Source organism: Mustela nivalis (genome assembly GCF_964662115.1).
Source record: "Mustela nivalis genome assembly, chromosome: 11".
Lineage (NCBI taxonomy): Eukaryota > Metazoa > Chordata > Mammalia > Carnivora > Mustelidae > Mustela > Mustela nivalis.
In genome coordinates, this window is record NC_139030.1 from 44,373,239 (window position 1) to 44,385,378 (window position 12,140).

Below are 12,140 nucleotides of genomic sequence, written 5' to 3' on the forward strand. Positions count from 1 at the left end.
TGGTAAAAAAACACAAAACATAACAATTTACCGTCTTAGCTGTTTTTAAGTGTCCAGTACAGTAGTATTAACTAAACACACATTGTTGTGCAACAGATCTCCAGGAATTTTTCATCTTGCAAAACTGAAACTCTATACTCATGGAACAACTCCTCCCTTTCCCCCTCTGCCCAGCCCCTAGCAATCACTAGTCTACTTTCTAAGACTCTAATTTAGACATCTCATGTAAGTGGAATTATGCAGTATTTGTCCTTCTTTGACTGGCTTATTTCACTTAGCATCATAACCTCAGAGTTCATCCATGTTGTAACATATGACAGAATTTCCTTCTTTGGAAAGGCTGAATAATATTCCATTTTGGGCATACACCACATTTCTTAAAAATACTTGTTAGTCTACGCTCAGTGCTGAGTGCTGTCTCTGGCAATTCACTGACCTGTACCCCTGGGGCCAATAATACATTATATGTTAATAAAAAAATAAAATTTTTTTTAAAAAAACAAAAAACTTGTTATTTTCAGTGGGACTACAAGTGACCTACCTGATTTTTACAGGTTGTATTTCATAAGCAAACATTAGAAATGAATATGAGTATAACTAGGGAAGAGGAGGAAACATCCTTTATTTCTTAACTGTGTCATCTGGATTCCAAGTCTCTCTTTCCGCTAATTGTGGAAAACTTAACCCTGCTAATTTCAGATACAGCTGGTGCAATAAAATGATTTTTCAGCTAAAAATGATGTTATCAGCCCAGTTTCAGAACAGCACCTAACACCGTCTCCAGCCAGTCTCTCTTCACCTCTCCTCCAGTCAGCAGATGTAGGAAGTGAGGAGAGGTGATGGGTGGCAGAGGGAACTGAGAGATCTCTTACCCAATGGTGTCGCTGGACAGTCACTGAGCTCCACCCCGGGGCTGGTCCCTGAAAGACAATACCTGATATTTGTTCTGACTGGTCCGTTGGAATCTCCTGGCTTCCAGCCCAGCTTTCATGGTGCATATTATCCCAGAGATGCAAGCAATTTTCCGTCCCATCTCTGGTAAAAAGTCCTCATGTATATTTTTAAATGACATCCTTTGGCTTTGCCAGGCAGCCTCAGGGACAGTCACATTAACTCGGGCTCCTATGTATAAGAGTTAATACCCACTGGGCTCACAGGACCAAACAAGGCAGAATACCCTCCAAAAACTGAGAGGGGGAGACCAGCTTTGCTTTTTTTAATTATTATTATTTTATTTAATTTTAAATTCCAGTATAGTTAACATACAGTGTTGTCTTAGTTTCCTGTGTACAATGCAGAGATTCAACAGTTTCATGTGTCACCTGGTGTTCATCACAAGTGCTCTCCTTAATCCCCACTACCTGTTTCACCCATCTCCCCCACCTCACCCCTGGTCACCATCAGTGTGTTCTCTATAATGAAGAATCTATTTCTTGGGGTGCCTAGGTGGCTCAGTGGATTAAAGTCTCTGCCTTCAGCTCAGGTCATGATCCCAGAGTTCTGGGATCAAGCCCCGAATCAGGCTCTCTGCTCATCAGGGAGCCTGCTTCCTCCTCTCTCTGTCTCTGCCTGCCTCTCTGCCTACTTGTCTGTCAAATAAAAAAATAAAATCTTTTTTAAAAAGAGTCTGTTTCTTGGTTTGTCTTTCTCTCTCTCTTTTTTTTCTCCTTTGCTCATTTTTGTTGTTGTCTCTTAAATTCCATATAGGAGTGAAATCATGTGGTATTTGTCTTTCTCTGACTTATTTCACTTAGCATAATACTGTCTAGCTCCAACCGTGTCATTGCAAATGGCAAGAGTTCATTCTTTTTTATGACTCAGAAATAATCTGTTGTATATATGTACCACTTCTTCTTTATCCATTTATCTATTGATGGCCCCTTGAGCTGCATCCATAATTTGGCTATAAATAATGCTCCTATAAGCATAAGGGTACACATATCCCTTTGGATTTGTATTTTTATTATTTTTGGATAAGTACCTAGTAGTGCAATTACCGGATTGTAGGGTAGTTCTATTTTTTTTTTAAGATTTTTATTTATTTATTTGACAGAGAGAGATCACAAGTAGGCAGAGAGGCAGGCAGAGAGAGAGGAAGGGAAGCAGGCTCCCAGCTGAGCAGAGAGTCCGACTCGGGGCTCGATCCCAAGACCCCGGGACCATGACCTGAGCTGAAGGCAGAGGCTTAACCCACTGAGCCATCCAGGCGCCCCTAGGGTAGTTCTATTTTTAACTTTCTGAGGAAATTCCACGCTCTTTTCCACAGTGGCCACGCCAGTTTGCATTCTCATTAACAGTGCACAGGGGCTCCTTTTTCTCCACACCCTTGCCAACACTTGTTTCTTGTGGTTTTGATTTTAGTCATTCTGACAGATGTGAGATGATATCTCACTATAGTTTTGATTTGCATTTCCCTGAAGAAGAGTGATGTCGAGCATCTTTCCACGTATCTATTAGCCATCTGGATGTCTTCTTTGGAAAAATGTCTGCTCATTTCTTCTGGCCATTTTTAATTAGATTATTTGTTTTGGGGGGGGTTGTATTTGAGTTGTATCAGTTCTTTATATATTTTGGATACTAAGCCTTTATCAGATATGTGATTTATAAATATCATCTCTCTTTCAGTAGATTGTCTTTTAGTTTTGTTGAGAGTTTCCTTCACTGTGCAAAAGCTTTTTATTTTGATGTAATCCCAATTGTTTACTTTTGTTTTTGTTTCCCTTGCCTTGGGAGACATATCTAGAAAAATTTTGCTGTGGCCAATGTCAAGGAAACTACTGTCTATTCACTTCTAGGAATTTTACAGTTTCAGGTCTCACATTTAGGTCTTTAATCCATTTTGAATATATTTTTGTGTATGGTATGAGAAAGTCATCCAGTTTCATTCTTTTCCATGCTTCTTTGAATCCTTTTTCTCTCTCTCTGTCTCTCTCTTTAATGAGTCTGGCTAGAAGTTTATCAATTGTGTTGATCTTTTCTAAGAACCAGCTCCTGGTTACATTGATCTGTTCTACTGTTTTTTAGGTTTGGGTTTTTTTTTTTTTTTTTTTCGTTTCTATATCATTTATTTCTGTTCTAATCTTTATTTTCTTCCTTCTGCTAGGTTTGGGTTTTGTTTGTTCTTTTCCTAGATTTTGGACAATTGTGTTTTCATTTTTGTTTGTTTCCATGTGCTTCTTTATTTCTTTAATTTCTTGGTTGACCCATTCATCGCTTAGTAGCATGTGATTTAACCTCCATGTATTTGTGGACTTTCCAGGTTTCTTCTTCTTTTTTTTTTTTTTAAGATTTTATTTATTTATTTATTTGATAGAGAGAGAGATCACAAGTAGGCAGAGAGGCAGGCAGAGAGGGAGGGAGAAGCAGGCTCCCCGCCAAGCGGAGAGCCCCATGCGGGGCTCAATCTCAGGACCCTGAGATCATGACCTCATCCGAACGCAGAGGCTTTAACCCACTGAGCCACCCAGGCGCCCCTCCAGGTTTCTTCTTACGGTTGATTTCTGTTTCATAATGTTGTGGTTAGAAGATGAATGGTATGACTTAAATCTTTTTTAATTTATTGAGGCTTGTTTTGTGGCCTAATATGTATTCTGTTCTAGAGAATAGAATGTCCTATGTGCACTTTAAAAGAATATGTGTCCTGCTTTATTATGATGGAGTGTTCTGAATATATCTGTTAAATCCATCCGGTCCAACGTGTCCCTCCAAGTCACTGTTTTCTTGTTTATTTTCTCTTTATTTTTCTTTCTTTTTTTTTTTAATTTTTTATTTCTTTTCAGCATAACAGTATTCATTGTTTTTGCACCACACCCAGTGCTCCATGCAATCTGTGCCCTCTCCAATACCCACCACCTGGTTCCCCCAACCTCCCATCCCCCACCCCTTCAAAACCTTCAGGTTGTTTTTCAGAGTCCATAGTCTCTCATGGTTCATTTTCTATTTGGATGATCTGTCCATCTCTGTAAGTGAGGTGTTAAAGTCCCTTACTGTTATTGTATGGGTATCGACTAGTTCTTTATGTTTGTTATCAACAGTTTCATGTATTTGGGTGCTCCCATGCTGGGTGCATATATTTTTACAATTACTGTATCTTCTGGTTGGACTATCCCCTTTATTATTATATAATGTCCTTCTTTGTCTTTTTCTACAGACTTTGTTTGAAAGTCTGTTTTGTCCCATAAAAATATTGCTATTCTGGCTTTCTTTTGACATCCATTTGCATGATAAATGTTTTTCCATCCCCTTGCTTTTAATCTGCAAATGCCTTTTGGTCTGAAATGAGTCTCATATAGACAGCATATAAATGAGTGTTGTTTTCTTATCCACTTTGTCACCCTATGTCTTTTGATTGGGACATTTAGTCCATATATATTCAAAGTATAGATATGTATTTATAGCCATTTTGTTACTTGTTCTGTGGTTGCTTTTGTAGTTTTTTTCTTATCCTTTCTTCTCTTTCTCTTTTTCATTTTGCTGGTTTTATTAGTATTATACTTAGCTTTCTTACTCTTTATTTTTTGCATATCTGTTACTGTGTTTTAATTTGTGTTTATATAGAACATCTTCTGCATAGAGCAATCTGTATTTAACTGTTGGTCACTTAATTTTGAACTCATTCTTTACTCCTTTCCCTTCCACGTTTCAGATATTTAGTATCATATTTTACATTCTTTCATTTTGCTCTTAACTGGTTTATACAGATATGGTTTTTGTTGTTGTTGTTGTTGTTGTTTTGCTCTTGTGCTTCCTATTTTTCTTACTCTTACTTAATGGTTTTTGTTTTCCACACAGAATCCTCCTTAATGTCTCTGGTAGGGCTGGTCGAATGGTCATGAATTAATTCAGCTTTTATTTATCTGGGAAACTCTTTCTCTCTCCCTCTATTCTGAATGGTTGCCTTGCTGGATAGAGCATTCTTGGCTGCAGATCTTTCCCTTTCAGCACTTTGAATACATCATGCCACTCTCATCTAGCCTACAAAGTTTCCACTAACAACTCAGCTAATAGCCTAATGGGGTTTCCTTTGTATGTAACTGCCTTCTTTTCTCTTGCAACCTTTAAAATTCTTTATCTCTATTTTTTTGCCATTTTAATTACTATGTGTCTTGGTGTGGACCTACTTGGGTTGAATTTGTTGGATATTCTCTGTGCCTCCTGAATCTTGATCTCTGTTTCCCTCCCCAGATTTGGGAAGTTTTCAGTTATTACTTCTTCAAACACATTTTCTGCCCCCCCGCCTTCTCTTTCTTCTCCTTCTGGGATCCCTACAATGCAAATATTATTATGCTTGATGGAGTCACTGAGTTCTCTAAGTCTCTTCTCATTATGTAGTATTTGTTTGTCTCTTACCTGTTCAGCTTGATTGCTTACCATTACTTTATCCCGCAGGTCACCAATATATGCCTCTTCTTCCTATAGCCTGCCATTTACTCTATCTATATATTTTTAATATCATTTTTTGGGTTCTCATCTCTGATATATTATTTTTTATCTCTGTCAGTGGTGTCACTGATGTCTTCCACCCTTACTGAAGTCCAGTGTATATCTTTATAATCATTACTCTAAGTTCTGCATCAGGCGTATTATTTATTTCTCTTTTGCTTAGATCTCTCTCCTGCTCTAATTTTTGTCTTGTTCTTTCATTTGAGACATATTTCTCTGTCTCCTCATTTTGTCTACCTCACTGTGTTTGCTTCTGTTTGATAGGAAAGTCAGCTACCTCTACTGCTCTTAAGAGTAGTGGCTTTATGAAGAAGAGGTCCTATGGTGTCCTGCGTTACAGTGGTTCCTGTTCCCCAGAACCTGGCACTTCAAGGAAGTCTCCTATGTGTGTTGCTTGTAACCTCCTGTTGTGTTTGATACGTTTTCCCTTTCTGTATAGATGTCTACACTGACTCTTTGCCTGTCATGGGCTGTGCTTGCTCTTTGTAATGTTATTGAGACCCAAGCAGTCTGGCTCTGAGGAGGGGTGACTGCAGAAGAGCTCGGTGGTGGGAAATAAATCTGTGCTGAGCCACCAGTCCTAGGCCAGATCCCCAAAAAGGCAGTGGCCACTGAGGCAATGCTTCCAGAGGCAGTGGCTGGGTGGGGTGTGCACCACATTAACACAATTTTTGCTCAGCCCAGGGTCGAGGCCAGCAGGCTTGAAGTAGGCAAGTCCTCAGTAGAACTTGTGGGTGGGACACACTGCTAGCAGGTTAGGAAGCAACTGTCTGTGAGGCACAGTCTCCTGCAGGTGGCTCTGTGTTGATGCTGGGGAGCAGGGGAGGAAAATGGCAACAGCCAGCTCCTCTGTTTATGGAGAAGTCCCCCAACGTACTCCAAAATCAGTATAAACAGATCTCCTTCCCATTGTGCAAGCTGTCATTTCTATGTTGCCTCTCCTTGGGTTATTGTCTTTTAAAGGGCCTGGACACAGCTATCACTAGTCCTCCAGAGTCAGTTTCTAAAGCTCCAGGCTGGGGGAGGCCAACCTTTGATGCCCTGCCATCTCTTCCTTGTCCCATTTGGCAACAGATACATCTATATGAGCTAATGCTCAAAAACAAATCCCTCTGGAGAAGAAAACCCTAGACTTACGCCATAACTACTCCCTGCTCCCTGTTGCAGATATTCCCAACCTCAAGAAGAATGTGATGGATTGAGCTGTGTGGGGGGTTGGTGGCAGGGAGGAAAATTACAATATAAAATTTAATATTTCTCATTACCAGTTGACAACAAATAAAGAATTCATTTACCATCCTGATAATATTAAAGAAAAACAATGACTTTTAGGATTCCAGTTAAGGGACACTTGGGTAGCTCAGTCAGTTAAGGGGCCAGCTCTTGGCTTTGGCTCAAATCATGATCTCGGGGTCATGAAATTGAGCCCCATGAGGGGTTCCATGCAGGAGTCTGCTTTAGATTCTCTCTCCCTCTCCCTTTGCCCTTCCCCCACCAAAATAAATAAATCTTTTTTTTCTTTTTTTTTCTTTCTTTTTTTTTTTTTTTTTAAGATTACAATGGACCTCTCTTCTGAGCAAAATCTGAGAGGGAGTAGTAGGATGAGGTACACTTCATTGCTGCAGCTAGTCTTTGGGCCATGGCTGATCTTCATCATTTCCCTCCTTCATTACCCATTCTAAATTTGCTTCACTCTAGCTCCCACCTTTGCTAGTCTCTGTGACTTCCCTGGTGATGTGACCTAGAACCTCATCCCTGAAATACCTCAACAATGGTCACTATGCCCTTCTGAGGCCAAGGTTGCTGCACTAGTCCACTTACTATGAATTCTGATCTAGTGAATACCAGGAGGAACTCAAACGGATCACCTGATGCCAACATATTACTCTTACCCCCAATGTGTAATTGCAACCTGCCACCACCTGAGGTTAGGGGCCAATGACCCTCCCCCCTTCTTTTTCCTGGACATCAGAAGGCCAAAGGGCTCAAGTAGTAGCCATAGTTTATAGTTCAGTGAGACTTTTCCTTGTAGACCCTTCCTAGTAGACTTGTTCCCCCTTTAGGGACCACAATCTCTAACCCTGCAGAGTCCAGATTTGTGGAGATGAGAAGCACAAATTCTCCAAGTAGTTCATTGAAAATGAAGGTAAGTGGGGTCTGCTGCCATTCTGTAGTTCTCAGTCCAGTATATTCTTCCTATTTAGGATGCAGCCACATATAAAGTTCTTTGATTCCAAATAACACATCTTGTATTCTTTGATACACTGTGTCTTGGAAGATGACACCGCCCTCTAAAGTATTACCTCCAAGCTGGCACTTTAACTGTGCCTTTAGTAGTTCATTGCATTGTTCTATTGGCCCACCACAGTAGTGCAATATGTAATAAGATCAGTGAATCTTATGGTCATGGATCCTCTCCCACCCTTTCTTTGCTGAAAAGCGGGTCCCTTGATGTCTTAGTATGTATGACCTCATACCAGTGAATCAAACTCTTAATAAGCCCCAAAATAGCAGTTCTAGTAGAGATCCAGGAGGTAGGAAAAGCAACTCCATACCCAGAATATGTGTCTATTCCTGTATGAATCACTGAGCCACTATCCCACTATAGAAGGGATCCAATGTAGTCATTTTCCCAGAAAATGGCTTATTGGTCTCCAAATGGCACCATGCATAGACTCAGTTAGCCAAAGATTCCATGCAGGGTCATGACCAAGTGTGTCTTTCACAATTATACATTCAGGGACCAGGAAAATAACCACAAGATGGATCTGCAGACCATTTGCTTACTGGGGAACGAGACCCAACCTACCCACTGTGGCAAGAACTTCGTGCATTTATTACCTGGCTCCAGTATGCCCACACTCTAACAGGATGCCCATGACAATGCTCAGGGGCTCCAGGTATATACGTTAACTAAGATTCTATGTCCAATAACTCTTGAAATGTTTAGGTGCCCAGTGCTTAGTTACCCAGGTAAATGATAATAGACCCCTCTAACAAAGGAATAGGAGGATCATTATTGTGTACACCTTCTGTGGTGTTACAGGATCATTCCTTCAACCAGTATATTCCAGACCCCAAAACTGGCTCAGGTCTAGAAAATGGGAAAGGGACTGTGACTTTTGTTATGAAAACTTTCCTCAGCTTTATGACCATCCTTTCTTGATTGAATACTATACCCCCAAAATTCATGCCCTCTTGAAACTTCAGAAAGTGACCTCATCTGGAATCAGGGTCTTTGTAGATGTAATCAAGTTACAATGAGATCATACTGTACCAGTGTGAGACCTTAATACAATGACTGCTGTCCTTATAAAGGGAGTGAAATTTGGACTCAGACACACATAGAGAATGCCATGTGAAAGTGGAAACATATTTGGAGGAAGCCATGTGATGACAAAGGTAGATATCAAAGTGATGCATCAACAAGCCAAGGAACACCAGAAATTCTTGGAAACCACCAGTAGCTAAGAGAGAAGAATGAAAGAGTTTCTCCCTCAAAGCTTCCAGAAAGAATCAATAAACCTTGACAATATCTTGATTTCAAACTTTAAGCCTCTAGAACTTTTGAGAGAATAATTTTCTGTTGTTCTATTGTACCCAGTCTGTGGCTTAATACAGCAGTCCTAAGAAACTAACACACTATCCATCCTTGATTTATTTTGATGGTACAGATTTAGTACCCTTGTCACTGCTCATGCCCATGTCACTAGTAATGCTGTGTTCTATTAACCATACAGAACTCTCCAGATTAGCAACCCCAATCCCTTCCGTACTTGCTATTCATTATAATAACTGTGTCCACCGGGCTCCTGGAGCTTAATCACTGGCACCTGGGCTCTATTGTTTTATAGTCTAAGATTTTGCAACCAAGGTGCCCCAGTTCTGTAACAGCTTCTCCTACCGTCAACCCTGGCCTCCAGAGGAGAGTCATCACCAAATTTCTTGGTGATGCTTACATCCCTCCTACCAGTGAATTCTTCATGGTCTTGTTAAATACTGCTTCCTTTGAGCCTTAACATAACCATAGGGTGAGTTTTCTAACCTTTCCCAGTATATCCACCTTAGCATGCTGAATTCTCTGAGCTCTTGAACCCCTTTTTCTATTCATTGTCATGACAATTCTGACACTGCATCTTACTTAGTGTAGGTCATTGCTCATTTCATGCTTTAGGAGCCATACTAGCAATGAGTTTGCACCATCTCGTGGAGTTTGCCAAGGTGGCAAATCCTGTATCAGTAACACTCCCTCTTCCAACCTTATGTTCTTGGATCAGACATTTGGGGTGAAACAGAACTCCCTGCCTCAGGATCACCACCATCTTAGCTCCCTTCTGATAATTCCCTTGTTAAAACCCATTTCTTCTGAGTTAGCCAGAGTACTTTCTATTGTCTGCTCTGATCATTTTGCTGTTGTTGTTTTGTTTGGGATTTTTTTTGGTTTATTTTTCTTTTTTTCTTTATTTTTTGATTGATACATCTTTAACAAAGTTATATGAGAAAGGAGAGACAGTAGTTGGAAAAGGGTAAGGTCAAGGAAGGGCAGAGAGTAAGGGTGTGTTCACGGTATTTAAATACCATGGCAAGGTCCCTCACCCCACCATCAGAACAGGGGTGGGTAACTCCGTAGATGCCAGGCCACAGGAAGATCCATGTGCCTCCAGAGGAGGTCAGGGACACTCAGAGAGCATGGGAGGGGTGTGTACAAATGAGCTGAATTCTTTCCTATTTAACTACTGGTGTTAAAGTACTAGAAAGCCCAAGAAAAAGTACAAGAAAAACACCTGAGAACAAATATAGACTGGGGTGGGGGGGACTCACATTTGGGGACTTGTTGAAAATGAAACTTTCCAAACCACTCCCCAAAGATTCTGATCCAGTAGGTCCAGAGTAAGACCCAGGAATCTCTTTTCACCAGTGCTTCAGGGGATTCTGAGAGAAGAGATCCCCAGAACATATTCTGAGAAAGACTAGTCAGAGGACAGAGAAAAAGAGGAAAGAGAACACTGTAGGAGGAGCCAAAGCAGGGTGCCAAGGCCAGAGAGTAGAGTCGGTGTGGCTCCATGACTTTCTTTCCAGGAGGAACCTGCAAACCAAGCAAAGACAAGCATGTCCTCAGTCATGGGAGTCCAGATTTGAGAATTTTCTGGAGCAGTCTCCTGAAAGGAGGCAAGTAATCAGGGATTATGGAAAAAGAAAAGTTTAAGCTTCAGTCAGCTGGAGTGTCTAGACTAGGTAGGAAGGAGGATAAGCCAGAGGGAGTCAAAATATTGGGAGGAAATTGAGGATTCCAGTCACCAGAAGTCTCTATGAGACCAGAGTGCAGGTGTGGGAGAAGCTGGGGTGAGACAGAGAAGGGAGGAGACTGTGGTCAGCCTTGTAATGTGGAGCAGTTCTGGCTTATGATGGTCCTCAGAGTATGTTGTCCAGGAACTGAGTAGCTGAACTGGAACAGACAGAGGAACGTGGAGATGCCAACATGCAGAAAATGCAATACTAGTGTGATGGGCTGGAAAATGATGACCCCGATTTATCTACGTCCTGTTCCCTAGAACCTGTCGAGGTCACCTAAAATAGCAAAAAGGAGGCGATGGAGTTTTAAAGGTGTGATTAAAGCTCTTGAGATGAAGAGATTATCCTAGGTTATATGAGTGAGTCCCAAGTGGCATCACATGTGTCCTTGTCAGGGGAGGCAAAGATATTTTACATACTCAGGAGAGGAGAAGGCAGTATGACCACAAATGTAGAGATTGGAATTATGTGGCCACAAGCCTAGGGATGCTGGCAGCCACTGGCAGCTGGAAGAGGAAAAAAACACATTCTTCCCCAAAACTTCAGGGGAAGTGTGTCCCTACCAACACACCTGCCACCTTGATTTCAGCCCAGTGATGCTGATTTCAGGCTTCTGGACTCCAGGACTGTGAAAGAATAAATTTCTGTTATTTGAAGCCACAAAATTTGGGGTAGTATATTGCAGAGGCCACATTAATACAGCTAGGTTGCTGAGTATGTCATATGGCCATTGAAACATCATAGACTCACCATGGGTTGAGTCAGAAGTCTGATGATTCTGATGGAGTAAGTAGAAAGCTCTGTAATGACATGAAGGAGAGGACAGAGTAGGTAGAATGAACCTCAAAGAGGAGGAGCTTTTAGAAGATGGTGGAAGGTAATTGTCTAGAAGTAGCAGGAGAAAGCCCTCCCTGGCTTCAGGATGCCAAGAAAGAGCACTGTCCCCTGCAGGCAGCTATAGGGAAAGACCAACCTAGAAACTGAACAAGTAGACTCTAGAGTTGACTTTTTTTAAGGTGTTAGGGATGTGGAGATAGGAGGATAATTTTTCTGCTGTTCTTCATTTCTAATTCTTTATAATACCAGGTGCATTAAACATAAAAAATTTCAACTTAGGATTTAAGAGATCGAATACTGCAAGCCACATATAACTGGGACAATTATACATCTTCCTACATTGCAAACAGTGGCAAATCCAGTTTTGAGGGAATTGAGATTTTTACTGTTTGAGGAGCCTTCATTAAAAAAATTAAAAGAGGATTATCTAACATCACAAACACCATAAAATCCAGAAAAATACATATATTTTCATACTTGACTTTGTGATATACCTCCATCTTTCCTGTATATTTGTCCACATATTCTGAAAAGTTATACAATATTCATCTTAAGGCATATGTAAGAAA